Source organism: Mus caroli, chromosome 14 (genome assembly GCF_900094665.2).
Source record: "Mus caroli chromosome 14, CAROLI_EIJ_v1.1, whole genome shotgun sequence".
NCBI lineage: Eukaryota > Metazoa > Chordata > Mammalia > Rodentia > Muridae > Mus > Mus caroli.
The window spans coordinates 52,195,938-52,210,444 of NC_034583.1; the positions used below are offsets into that span (position 1 = coordinate 52,195,938).

General features: G+C 43.9%; 1 protein-coding gene across 2 annotated transcripts in view; it reads right to left on the reverse strand.

The window, feature by feature from the left end:
• The window catches only part of Tnfrsf19 (TNF receptor superfamily member 19), an 89,406-nt gene that overhangs the window by 67,390 nt on the left and 7,509 nt on the right, over positions 1 to 14,507 (reverse strand). The window contains exon 1 of one of the 2 annotated variants that reach the window (XM_021181854.1): positions 13,057 to 13,199. The exons of the other annotated variant lie outside the window; for it this stretch is intronic. The gene's annotated coding sequence lies outside the window, so the exon portion shown is untranslated. Of the gene's footprint in view, positions 1 to 13,056; positions 13,200 to 14,507 lie in introns of those variants that run through there. 2 annotated transcript variants of the gene reach the window in all.

The window sequence follows — 14,507 nt, forward strand, 5'->3', positions numbered from 1 at the left end:
ACAGCAACAAAATAACACTTCTAAGAGACAGCATGTGTCTAGCATGCTAATTCACTTACTCCAGAGACCTTCTAGGGCAGTGCTTTTCAACCTTGCTAATGCTGCAACCCTTAAATACATTTTCTCATGTTGTAACCTGTAGCCACAAAACTATTTTTGTTGCTACTTCACAACTGTAATTTTGTTACTGTTATGAATTATAATGTAAATCTCTGTGTTTTCTAGTGGTCTCAGGTGACCCCTGTGAAAGTCATTCAACCCCCAAAGGCATCATGACCCACAGGTTGAGAACCACTGTTCTAAAAGGTAAATACTGTCAGAACCACTGTTCTAGAAGGTGAATACTATCTATCATCAGTCTTCAGAGATGGGAAATAGAGGATCAGAAAGTGACCTGCTCCAGGGCACTCTGCAGCTAGAATGCAAGCCTAAATGGGGCAGTTCTAGAGCAAGGCAAAGCCCCTATGAATGCAAACCCTGCACAGATCTGGGGATCGTCGTTGCCTCCTCTCAGGAACAGATGCTAAATCTGAGGCTGGACTGGAGTGACTCCTCCCCAAAGCTGTACAACACAGAGTGAGGATGGGTGATCAATCTGAAGCTTTCATTTGAAACATCTAAATGTCGCTTAAACAAGGGATGTAATGAGAGGCGGGGCATTTCAATAAAGCATCAACCCAGCTTCTTGACATAGGCACAGTGTCAGGACAGACATCACTGAGAGTACTCCAAATAAATATAGATTTGGAATGAATTCACACCTTTCTCCTTCTTGGTTATGTCTCTTCCCACCATATCTCAGACTCATCCGTGGACTCTCTTGCCTAGGCAGAAGGAGATGAATTCCATCCCTGAAGTATATACAACAGGTTATCTCTTGACGTGGTCTCAAGATGTTAAAAAAAAAATGTGTGATTCTCTCTAAGTTAATAAAGTGTAATTTAATAGCTGGGTATGGTGGCACACACCTTTCATCTCAGCATTTGGGAGGCAGAGACAGGTGTATCTTTGTGAGTTTGAGACCAGCATGGTCTAAACAGTGAGTTCAAAGATAACCAGAGCTATACAGTGATACCCTGTCTTGAAAACAAGAAACAAAACAAAAAGCCAGGGTGTAATTTATATGGAATTACAAAGTAACATGAGAAAGCAAGGACAGGCAGAGCATCCCTCCCAGGAGATGCTCAGGGCCAGGACAGTTTGAGATTTCAGCTGTCCTGTGGTCCTGCAATATTGGTACATGCACCGTGAGATAAGCTGTGTTGGGCCTGAGGACCAAGTCAACTCAAAATTCATTAGTTTCACGTACAACTTAAATTCATCGCCTGAAGGTGACTTTACAGGGAGATTTTAATGACTGTGTACATCAGAGAGTCTCCATTGGGCGGAATCCCCACTTGTAGCAGCTTGCTGGCATATAAAACAATCCAAATATCCAACCTGTAAAAGCAAAGCACTTATACCAAATAAGAGGGGAAAAAAAGGATGGCCTGAGTCAGCGTAGGTCATAATCAACAGAAGACTCTCTTGGGACACTGCAAAGTGCTGGGAGCACGAACAGAGGGCAGAGACCCAGGGATAATGAGATGGCTCAGAAGGTGTTTTGTTTTGTTTTGTTTTGTTTTGTTTTGTTGAGACTGTCTGGAAAGCAAGCTCCAGAGATCCTCCTGTCCCTAGCACCCAGCACTGGGATGATCATGATGCACACACAATTGTGCCTGGCTTTTGATGTGGGTGTAGTCACTGAGCCATCTCCCCAACCCTCCCATCAGGTCCCCCAGGTGTTTGTTCTCTATTTATTTTGAGGAAGGTTGTGCTAACTTGCTCCAGGCTGATCTTGAACTTGATTCCTCTGGTCTCTGTCTCCCAAACATTAGATCTCTGCTTCAAACTGTGCCCAGTGCAGGCTATCCTTCAACCAACTATGGCCACAGTGCCTGGTCCGGCTGCAACAGAGAGCAGCACAGCTCAGCAGTGTGAACGAGAACAAGCCGTTTAGCCTGTGGGGAGCCAAGGTTCCTGCAAGCCAGACATCCCAGGAGGACTAGGGAGTCGTCCAGCACAACAGGAGAGGTCTCTGATACACAGTGTTTTGAAACATAGGCCCTGCTATAGAGCATTAGCAAGTACTGTCTATCATGTCAAGAGTGTTGATTTTGTTTTTTAATTTTTTGGGACTTCATGCATGCACTGCATTTTGCTTATATTTCCACCCCACTCCTTCTCCTAATGCCTCCAAGATTCACCCCCATTTTCCACCTCTCCCAACTTTGCATCTTTTTAAAAATAAAAATAATCTACTGAATCTAATTTGTGTTGCCTATGTACTAATGGGTGAGACCATCCACGGGATCATAGACCTACCCTAAAAGAAAAATGATTCTCTTCCCCCAAAAGTCATTAACTGTCAATAGCTTCTCAATTAGGGGTCCTGGCCTATGTGGCCCTCCCTATGCTAGGATGTTGAATGGCTTGATCTTGTGCGGGTCTTGCTCAGGCTAGCACGCTGCTGTGAATTCATGAGTATCACAGTCCTGTTGTGTTCCCATCTCCTCCAAGTCTTCACTAACCTCTGGTTCTTAGAACCATTCCATACTGTTTTCCTTGATGGTTTCTGAGCCTCGTGGGAAGGTATATGATACAGGTGTATCAGCGTGGCTGAAAACTCCATAGATAGTTATTCTCCATACTCTGGCCAGAGAATTAATTTCTGTGTCAACTGCCATCTACTGTACAAAGAAACTTCTCCAGCTAGGTCCGAGAGCCGTACTGATCTATATAGAGAAAGATGAATTTATAGGGCTGTTTGCTACTATGCTTGCTTTTAAAGATGAATAGTAGCTTCTATGTTTACTTAGAATATGAATAGTAGCTACTATGTCTACTTAGAATATGAGTAGTAGTGCTTTTTAACCTCTGGGGCCTAGGAGCTCACCGATCATGGCATGGGCTTGGATTCATATTGACAATACTAGGGATGCATTTCATATTGTGGAGCAGACCTTACATATAAGTTTAACAACTGTTGGTTACCTCCACAACATCCACACCACTATTACATCCCACCATATCTCGTCATAGCAGTTGTTAATGGAGCTCACTGGGCTCCCAGCTGGGTAAGAGAGTTGAAGACTTTCTCCCCAGCAGTCGACATAGCCCCTTCCAGCGCTGTGAAAGCTAACCAGCAGAGAAAAAGTTTCCTGGTCAGTATTTACTTGATTACTCCATGTAGTATGACCAACATATATGGCATCTTCATCATTTGTGTCCTTAAAATAAGTCCTGTTGGGCAACTAAGAGCAATGGCAATAGCCAGTTTTGTTTGAGGGTCTCCAGGACACTCACAACCAAGAGTTCAATGGAAGTATCCTAAACCAGGCAGTGGGCTTCTTATTTGTCAACCTGATTCGAGGAGGTGCATTATCCCCTGTGTAGGCTAACTCCAAATAAACATGTGTGTGTGTGTGTGTGTGTGTGTGTGTGTGTGTGTGTGTGTGTGTGAATAGAAAGCTTCCACATGGCTTTTCAAGCATCCTTACCATTAGCCATCTCTCACTCAGCTCCTTTCTCCACCCCACCCTCACATTTCTCTCTCTATTTAAACGTGCAAGCATCCTCTCATTATCCCCCTTTACTCTTTATGGTATTTATGTCTTGCTGTTCCCTTTCCCCATGTTATGGCTTTTGTTTGTCTTTCTGAGACAGGGTTTCTCTGTGTAACAAGCCCTGGCTGTCCTGAAACTGGCTTTGTCGACTGGCCTCGAACTCACAGAGATCCACCTCCATCAGCCTTCTCAGTGCTGGCATTAAAGGTGTGTTAACACCACAGCCTGGCATGTTAGGACATTTTTATTGAGCATGAACTAACATTACATGGGACAATAGTCCTTGAAGAGTCATCACCTGCCAGACCATTGTGGGACATCCCAGTGACCCCACGGAAGCAGGGTCCCAGTGCTGCCTGTGGAGAACAAGAACTGGTCCACTGTTTGAACCAAGCTTTCGCAAAGCCAAGTCCTGTGTTTACAAAATGCATGCAAGTCTTTCCTTATTTTTAAAGTAGATAATTATCTCGATACAATGGGAGAGAAAACCAAAGGTCAGAATTAGTACAACTAAGGAATGTCAAATCAAATTCCTGTCAGGTGACCCCACACAGGGTTTTAGACATTCTGCTATGTCACTGCAGACTTGAGTCTTGTGTGGCTGCATCCAATGACCAACTTCATTAGAGAAAGGAGAATCATGTCAACAGAGCCGCTGACGAGTGTATCAGGAAACCGCAAATTTAATTATTTTTCTACTCATTCAGCCTGTTAGCAAAGACTTATGAGGTGCCTTGGGTGGGGATGGTCCTAATGACGTACATCTGGAAGCAGCTCATGGCTCGGCAGGCGCCATTTTCCTCTACATGCCTTTTATATCCCGGCCAAGGAGCCCATTAGAAACCAACCATCTCACTGTGGAGTGTTCTGAGTGTGACCATGAATTTCCTGTAATAAAATGAGATTCCTTATGAAATTCTTTGGCATTTATTTAAAGGGTGGGGGGAATGAAATGAAATAACTAGTATCAATAATATTTAAAATAAAACAAAACCAAGGCTATTTGTGAAATTTTTTTTTTTAAAAAAAACAATTCAGGGTTGGGCTCAAAGACAGAGAAATATGCACTTATGTTCCGAGATCCTACGTATCTGGTATTAATTTATCAAGCCCCAGAAACACAAATGACTGTGCGTCTGTATCAATGGCCTGTAAGTCTAGGGATTTGCAGTTTACCAATATGTCCACGCTAGAAATGCCTTCTAACCACCCTGCATCCATGTCTATAGGACAGGTGCAGTGAAGCTACCCCTAGCTGGCACTTCAGAACGAGCATTCCTACCCTGACATCTGCCTGCACCTACACCAAGCAAGCTGCTGGCATCAGAACTGGGCCAGAATGAGAAGGTACAGGAATCCAAAGTGCAGGGCTGGCACACAGCCCACCAGCTGCCCTGAAGAGCCTCTTACACATAAGCCGCTCAGCCTGTTCATTTGCGTGAATGGGCACTAATACAGATGTGTCCCAGCTGGCCCAGTTTGGCAGGGACAGAAACACAACAGGTGCTGTACATGCACACCACTGGCACTTGCTGGAAATTTAAAAAAAAAAAAAACCTGTGCCATGTATATATGGGCAAAAGGGGCCTTAGACTCAGCAGCTCAGGAAAGCAATGCCCGGGAGACTACCAAGTCAGCCAGGCTGGCCAGACCTCTAGAGCAGTCCCTAAATCGATGCCAGCCCAGGTTGACTGTCAAAAGGTCTGAAGCGGTGAGTGTAGCCTGGGCACTTTGGCATGGTGTACCCTAACCTTCATCCATCACCCATAGTTGCTTGCCTCTTTCTCTTAGTCTTTAGCACTTTCTTTGGCCAAGGCAACGCTCAGATTTTTTAAAAATATTCATTCATTATGTATAGGAGTGTTTGCCTACACTCATGTCTGTGTTCCATGTGTGTGCCAGGTGCCTTTGGCACACACATGCCAGGTGCCTCAGAAGAGGGTGTCAGACCTCCTGTACAGAAGTTACAAGCAGTTACACAGGCTGCCATGTGGGTACAGCTAAGTGAACTCGGATCCTCTGCAAGAGCAGCAAATCCTCTTAGCTGCTGAGGCATCTCTCTAGCCCCAATATTTGGATTTTAGAAAATAGTCTTCATTATTTTTTAAAGATTTATTTCTTTATTTTATGTGTATGAATACACGGTAGCTATCTTCAGACACACCAGAAGAGGGCATTGGATCCCATTATAGATGGTTGTGAACCACCATGTGGTTGCTGGGAATTAAACTCAGGACCTCTAGGGAGAGATGAACCAGAGCCAAGCATGGCTCGTCCTTCACGGGTAAGAACACGTCATTTTTTCATCTCCTCTGTTCACTGGGCGCCCTTCTCATATCCAGTTACCTACCAGCCATGTGTGATTGCCACCAGTCAGAATTTGGAGACTGAACAGCCACGACATCAATTTTACTCAAGAATTATAAGTCCCCAACAAAGGAGCTAGAGAAAGGGCCCAAGGAGCTGAAGGAGTTTGCAGCCCCGTAAGAGGAACAACAATATGAACCAACCAGTACACCTAGAGCTCCCAGGGACTAAGCTACCAACCAATGAGTACACATGGAGGGACCCATGGCTCCAGCTGCATATGTAGCAGAGAATGGCCTTGTCAGTCATCAATGAGAGGAGAGGCCCTTGGTCTGTGAAGGCTTGATGCCCTAGTGTAGCAGAATGCCAGAACAGGGAAGCGGGAGTGGGTAGGTTGATGATTGGGGGGGGGAGGGATGGGGGAAGATAGGAGGTTTTCGGAGGGGAAACTAGGAAAGGGGATAACATTTGAAATGTAAATAAATAAAATATCTAATTAAATAAAGGAATTATATCTCACACAAAGTGTGTAACTGATATATGCAAAATGAAGAGTAAATTAATCAGAGATAATATTTTATCTTAGAGTTGAAAAGGATAAAATAATAGAAGTGAAAAAATGTATGCCAATATAACATTAAGACTGTAATAGAAGGCTGGAGAGATGGCTCAGCAGTTAAGAGCACTGACTGCTCTTCTAGAGATCCTGAGTTCAATTCCCAGCAACCACATGGTGGTTCACAACCATCTGTAATAGGATCTGATGCCCTCTTCTGGTGTGTCTGAAGACCATGTATTCATATACATAAAATAAATAAACAAATCTTAAGGGGAAAAAAAAAGACTGTAGTAGAATAAGCTCCAAGACTAGCCCAGGCGCCTGCGTGCATGGCTCTAATAAGGTGTCTGTCTCTTGTCTAAAACACTTAGGGAATTGGGGCTGGGAAGATGGCTAACTCTATGAAGATCTGAGTTTGGCACAAACAAGCAAACAAATAGACCCTGGCATGGTAGTGAGTGCTATAACCCTAGCACTGGGGAGGCACAGACAAGAAAAAGAGCAGCCCCATAAGAGGAACAACAATATGAACCAAGCAGTACACCTAGAGCTCCCAGGGACTAAGCTACCAATCAAAGAGTACACATGGAGGGACCCATGGCTCCAGCTGCATATGTAGCAGAGGATGGCCTTGTCAGTCATCAATGGGAGGAGAGGCCCTTGGTCTGTGAAGGCTTGATGCCCTAGTGTAGCAGAATGCCAGGACATGTGTGGATCCCACCAGCCAAACAGTCTTGTCAAAATAATGAGTTCTAGGTTTCGTGAGAGAGAGAGCCCACACAGGGGCTCACAACCATCTGCACCTCCAGTTCCTAGGAATCTCTCCTCTGCCTTCGACAAGGACTGCATGCACATGGCACACAAACATATATCCAGGCAAAACACCTGTACTGGTTTTATGTGTCAACTTTGACACAAACTGGAGTTATCACAGAGAAAGGAGCTTGAGGAAATGCCTCCATGAGATCTAGCTGTAAGGCATTTTCTCAATTAGTGATCAAGAGAGGAGGGCCCATTGTGGGGGGTGCCATCCCTGGGTTGGTAGTCCTGGGTTCTATAAGAAAGTGAAGCCGGGCGTGGTGGCGCACGGTTTAATCCCAGAACTTGGGAGGCAGAGGCAGGCAGATTTCTGAGTTCCAGGCCAGCCTGATCTACAAAGTGAGTTCCAGGACAGTCAGGGCTACACAGAGAAACCCTGTCTTGAAAAACCAAAAAAAAAAAAAAAAAAAAAAAGGTGAACTGAGCAAGCTGGGGGAAAAGCCAGTATGAAATATCCCTCCATGGCCTCTGCATCAGCTCCTGCTTCCTGACCTGCTAAAGTTCCAGTCCTGACTTCCTTTGGTGATGAATAGCAATGTGGAGGTGTAAGCCAAATAAACCCTTTCCTCCCCAACTTGCTTCGTGGTCATGATGTGTTGTGCAGGAACAGAAATCCTAACTAAGACAACACCCATACACAGATTTTTTAAAAAATTAAATTAAATTAAAAAGCAGTCTTTACAATAAAAAAAGTGCCTTAATGTAATATTTGTCCTATGAACTTAACATAGAGTTGATTTTTGTATACATCCCATAAAACTTAAATAATGTAAAGTCTAGCTGGTAGATGTAGAGCCATGTTGTTCATTGTGTTGCTTAAACTGTGTATAATACAATACAAAACTTGCTTTGTTTGATATTTAAAATGATGAGATGGGGGAGAAGGGGAGAAGGCACCCAACAACTTATGTGCATGCATACACAACTCCAAAATAAAATAAAATGCTTGGGGCCAAAAGCATTTTAGATTTGGTAAGTCTTCAAGTTTTGGAAGATGTTTGTGTACATGATAAATTGGCTTGAGGGTGGGATTAGTACTAAACCTTAAATCCATGTATGTTTTATATTTATGTTACCCATATAGCCTGAAGATCATTTATCTACATTTTAAGTGTGTTTTCTTGTTTGGATTTATTTGAGATGGTCTCACTATGTAGCCTGACTAGCCCCTACATGCAGAAATCCACCTGCCTCTGTCTTCTCCAATCCCCGCCACCTCCCCACCTGAGTGCTGGGATTCAAGATGTGTGCCATCATGCCTGGCCTTAACTGAAGTGTCCTGCTGTGGAATTTCTACACATGGCCTCATATCAGATTTTGCCTAATTTCAGGTTCTGGATTTCTGGGCTAGGGAAGATCAACCTTGGTTAGCAATTGTATCCAAGAAGGAAAAGCTAATATTTATCATTCTAGCTTAAACCATAAGAAACATTTCTAACATTAAATAAACATCTCTATTTAGTCTGGATTATCAAAACATATGAATCTAGGAATACTTAGAATAATCTGCAAAAGTTTTTACAGAACAAATAATTTTTTTTTATTCTTCCATCTCTTATTTTATTTTAGTTTACTTTTGATGTTTGAGATAGAGTGTCACTATGTAGGCTAAACTCACAGCAAACCTCCTGCCTCATTTTCTCTATTATTGACCATATAGGAACAAGCTCCACACCTGGCCCCTGTTTTTCTACCTCTTGAAAACTATTTATTAACCCATGATGGAACATTTAAGTTTTCATCTAGCAGAACTATAACATTATGTGTAGTTATGTTCTACCCTGCATTTTTCTAATAAGCAATAAGATGAAACATTAAAGGAATGGGACAACACTCAAGCAAATCCACACGCTTACTGCTTTAAAAAAAATCACCATGGAAATAAAGCCAATGTAATAAATGCAAATGCTTGCATTGGGATAACCAGATAAGTGGCTTGGAAGTCCTGCCAGTCCCACATGCTAGCATAAGAAAAATCAGAAATTTGGAACACTATTTTCAAATAGGACAATAAGCCTCAGCCTGTGTCTATTCTTAATCTTACCCTAACTTCACTGTCTTCTGAGAATCCTTACTCATACCAAGGGGAGGTGGCCACCCTGGCAGCCTAGGAAGCTTGCAGAGGTGTGTAAAGGTGAGAGGAACGTGCACACAGGAAGGGAAGCCAGAGTGATTCTCTTCCAAATAACGAAGTGTTTGTGCCTAAAAACTCCACAAGCAGTACGGTTTTCTACTGCCAAACACAGCAGTTCAAATTCCCCAAATTTCAGAATCACCAAGGGCCACTGTCCGACTTCCAGTTCTGTTTGCCTTGTTTTAACAGAACTTCACGTCCAAGAAGGGGTTTCTGAGATGAATTCTTTGTATTTCTTGAGTTGTAAACTCAATCCTGTTTGCTCTAGGGAAATGTCAGACTTCTCAAAATGTTCACTTAACAAGCACAATGTTAAAACAAAACACAACAAAACAAAACATGTGCATTTCTGAAATTTATCAAAAATTTATCCTAAGATAAAAATAAAACACTCATAGTGTCGCTGACTCAAGGACTCAGGCACAGTTGCTCTCGGAACGGTGCACAACCGTCCCTAAGACACAGCTGTTTAAATTTTTAGTTTGGAAGGAAGCCTGGGTAGATTCCAACCAGGCTGTGTCTGTCCATTCAGAATTTCCTCATGAGACCCATCCAAGCTTTTTTTTTTTTGGAAGAGAAGCTCAATAATCACAGTCTCATATAATTACTGATGGATGGCTCTTTTTCTTTTCAAAGCCTGGGTTTTAATCTTATAGCCTAAAAAGTATATGCTTTGTGACATGTGCACTAGAAGAGGACCCAGTTCTGTTTAAACATCTTACTTTCCAATGTAAACACTTTCAACAAAATAAAGTATGATGGATGGACTCCATGCGCAGCCTGCAAATCAGAGGCAATTCTCTTCACACTGCCTTGTTTGTCTTTTCCTTCAGCTGGAGTTGCCTTCACAAAACCTATGGACAGCCAACAGTCACCTGCTGCAGGACACATGTATTTAACCGTTCCGAGGCCTCTACCCACTCTGGCAGCTGCTGACTCATTCATTTGGAATACACACTTATTCTAGGAGGGCATTTCTAGTCAACCTGGATTCAGCCCTGGTAGAACTTGATGGCCTTGTCTAGAATTTTAAATGTTTGATCTTAAATACTGATCTGTCAGGCTTAAAACAATTTGGAATTTTGTCATTAATGATGCATGGAGCTTTCTGACCGTGCTGTGGTAAGTTTGGGGTGGAACTGGTCTCGAGGGTTGAACTAAGCTAAGCCTGGGTTCAGAGATTTTTTAATAAGCAGAAAAGAAGAAAGGAGTTTTCATGAGGGTTAGTGCACTTGCTCATATTTGTTTTAAAAGTCTCAAACATAATGTAAATTTCCCAAGCACTCTAACTGGTAAATTACGTTAATGAACTAAAGAGAGCATGCTAAGTCACTTGCCAGTCCTGAGTCATTCATTGTCTTTGTGCTTACAGCTCATTTAAATTCTGAAATATATATGAATTAAGTTCTGAATCATTTAATCAGCAGCATTAATATTCTGCCTTTTTTGAGGCTTTAAAAAGTCATTTTAGAGGCTGGAGAGATGGCTCAGTGGTTAAGAGCACAGGTTGCTATTCTAGAGGACTAGGGTTCATTTTCCAGCACTAATAAGGAAGCTGTCGACCATCGGTAACTCCAGTCCCGGGGAATCCAATACCCTTTCCGGCCTCTGCAGGCACCTCATACATGTGTTATACAGTCATGCACAAAAGCACTCATACGCATAAAATAAAAGTAAAGGTTTAAAAAAATGTTTTAAACGTTTTTGTTGGAGTTTGGGAGGTGGCTCAGTAGGTAAGAGTGTTTGCTCTAGAAGCATGAAGACCTAAGTTCAGATTCCTAGCACCCACATAAAAAAGCTAGGCATGGCCACAAGTGCCTAGTACTGGGAGCCTAGTACTGGGAGTACCTAGTCCACAGCCTAGTACTGGGAGAGGAGGCAGGTGGACTGCAGTTCTCTGGTGGTACCTAAAAGAACAATCTATAGGTTCAGTGAGAGATCTGTCTCAAGGAAACTAGGCAAATAGTAATAAAAATACTCAATTATCCTTTGGTCTCCACATGTCCACACATGAGCATGGACACACACACACACACACTACATGCATATTAGCAATGTCCCTTATACCAGTCTTTTGCTGGGAGAGGCATTATGCGATGCAGTCACTGCCAATTCCCATGCATAAGAGTTCCTATCTGCTGGCTTCAGATTCAAACTCCAGCCTGGGCTCATCTTTAGGTGTTTCCACCACAGACATAATTCATACAGTTGTCCCAGGGAATGTTAGCAGAACACCTCAAGCGTTAACATCTACTCTGGAAAGGAAAATTCTAAAGTCAATAAAGCCATGTGGCCCTGGTAATAAAGTAGACGTCATAAGACCTTTCATTGATTAAAAAGCAAAGAACTTACAGAGATTATGATAATGCTTCATGCCTTAATGCCAAGGAAATATTTTCACAAGACACTTTTATATTTTGCATTCCTTTCACACTAACTCAACATGCAAAGAAAAATTCTTTTTTGGTACACACACCTCTGAATACTTCAAAACTTGTCTTCTACGTGAGTACTCAATTCTTCATCCTCTAGATACAAATCTTTCTCCACAGAAAATATTCCGAGTAAATCCTGAACTAATGTAATATAACCGTCCCGATGCATAGAAGAAACTGACCATGAAATGATAACACAAAAATAAATTCTTCTGTTTACACAAACTGTGTCTAACAACACCCATTTCCCGAGTATATAATCTGTCTTGCAGTCAAAGGACATGTTGCTGAAGTAAAGATCACATCTTCATAAATAAAATGAATTAAGCTATTTCACTCAGAGAAACACCCAACAGTGTTTATACTTTTGTTTGAAAACGGAATCTTATTATTAAAAAAAATTTTTAAAAAGTGCCATGGACGTTCTAGGATGCTAGGTAGAGGCTTGGTGGTTAGTTTACTGCTACTAAAACTGATCATAGGTTTTGGATGCCACCAAACTTGATATCCAAGAAGACTGCCTGTAATCTCAGTACTCGGACGACTAAGGCAGGAGGACTCAGTTCAAGAATAGCCTGGGCAATGTAAGTTTGAGGCCAACCTGAACTACAGGAATAGACGCCCCTGCCCCCCACCCCACCCCCGAATAAAAAGAATAAAATAATGAAATAGCATAACTAAACTCGTAGTTCAAGAAGTGGCAGGGGGCGCTGAGAAGCCAGTGAGCGCTCCTCTCCTCCAAAGCTATGACATGCTTGGCTCACAATGTACTAACAACGCTGCTGGCGTTCAAGAATCCTTTTTGCACGGAATGAGAATGAGAATGATTCTGGGCTACAGATGGATTTTCTAAATGTTCCCTTTTGGCCCGCTCCGTTGCAGTTGCGCAGTGGGACATGGGGTCCAGCTGGGGGCTCCGAATGCCCTCCCAGGGACAGGGGACAAGAGAGAGGGTGGATGGGCTAGGCGTGGTCTGCACACCCACACACATATGCCTTTAAAACGCCTCCTTCACAGACTAGAGCCTAAGTCCGGTCGCTCACGCTTTCGCCCCCCAAGTGACTTGGCTGTCCAGGGCTGTCACTCAGCCCGCTTCTAGCACGTGCGCCTCAGCAACGAGCCCTCCCTGCTCAGGCAACCGCCTCCCCTTGGCTCCGATCTCCCGGGGCGATCTGGTCCCCTTGCAGAGGCACCTACCTTCCCCTTGTCCTGCCCCGCGGCGCCGGACTGCAGTTTGAGGCTGGGGTGGCGCGGGGGTGCCGGCACCAGGCTGCACCGGAATCCTCTCCCCACGCGCACAGTGCAGCCCTGCCGCCACTCTTCTCTGTAGCCCAGCAACCGCTGCTGCTGGAACCCGCCCCGCCCCTGCTCTCTGGGAGCTCCGCCCCCGGATCGGCCTCTTCTCCCAGAATCTCACCACGCCTCTAGTTAGTCCCTGAGGAAATAGGAGCCAACTCCAGGTAATCTCACGTGCCCCAGCCAGGCTCCCAAATCTAACTACTCCCACTGAGTCCCTGCCACCCTCTAGTCTGTCACTTTGGTCCCCCATTCAGGCCCTGACACCCGGTATCATAGCTGTCTCACAGTTATGGTTGGGCATGCTTTGTCTCTCCCAACCCCGGCCCTGGGCTCAAATTATGGGTTCTCCATATCAGGATGCTTAGGATAGTGGGTGCCGGATGAACAAGGGTAGATGGGGTAGGGAAACGAAGACTATCAGGTTTTGTTAGAAGGGAGCCTTCCTTTCTCCTCCAGTGTTTCCCTAGCGTCTCTGTGCTTTTCCCTTGCCAGATCACATCACACACAAAGGAAGATGTTAGCCACATCTATGGCTATAACCCTCCCTTCAGCTTGGGTCACTGAAGACTGAGAATCTAACTCACAAACGGATACTCTACCAGTACCACTCACTGCATGGTACCTCCAAAGGCTGAGCCTGGGGTGCCAGAGTGTCAGTGCCCACTGTTCCTCCTTGTTCAGGACCAGCCTTGTCCCAGGGCTACGATCACCTTTAAACCTGAACCACTGGCCATGAGGAGGGGACATAGCAGAAGACAGGCCCAGCCTTAGTGGCTTCCCCATGCCTGTGACAGGTTTCTAATTCCCAGCCTAGTTTGAATGTTTAGGAAGAAGGGGCTCGCTGTACCCATTTTATATTAAAATAGATCTGTGCTGTGCTACAGGAATACAGGCCATTCCTGTCCTGTGCCTTCAGTGATTGGTTCAGCTGATAAGGTCCTTCCAATCCATGACTTTGATGCAGAGCTACATAACTGCTTCCTGTGTTGATCTGCCTTTCCCTAAGGCAACAGTACTTCTGCCTGGGATGGAATTTGCTTCTTAGAATCTCAAAGGATACTTTGTTGAGTGAATGGCTTTTTATCATTAATCTTCAAAAACACAGCTTGTGACACCACACTGCAAACAACAGGGTGGCATGCTAGACACCTGTGAAGGGAACCTTAAACATTGTCACTCCCAAGAGTCACCTTTATAAAGGTAGAGACTTTGCATCTCGCACACCAGGACACAAATCTCGGGATTTAGTCTTAGGTGGTTTACAGTTAAGTGCTTGAGTTTATTTGAACATCAAGGCAGGGGTGCTTGTCCCTACCTGTGTGTCAGTAGCACTCTTTTTTTTTTTTTTT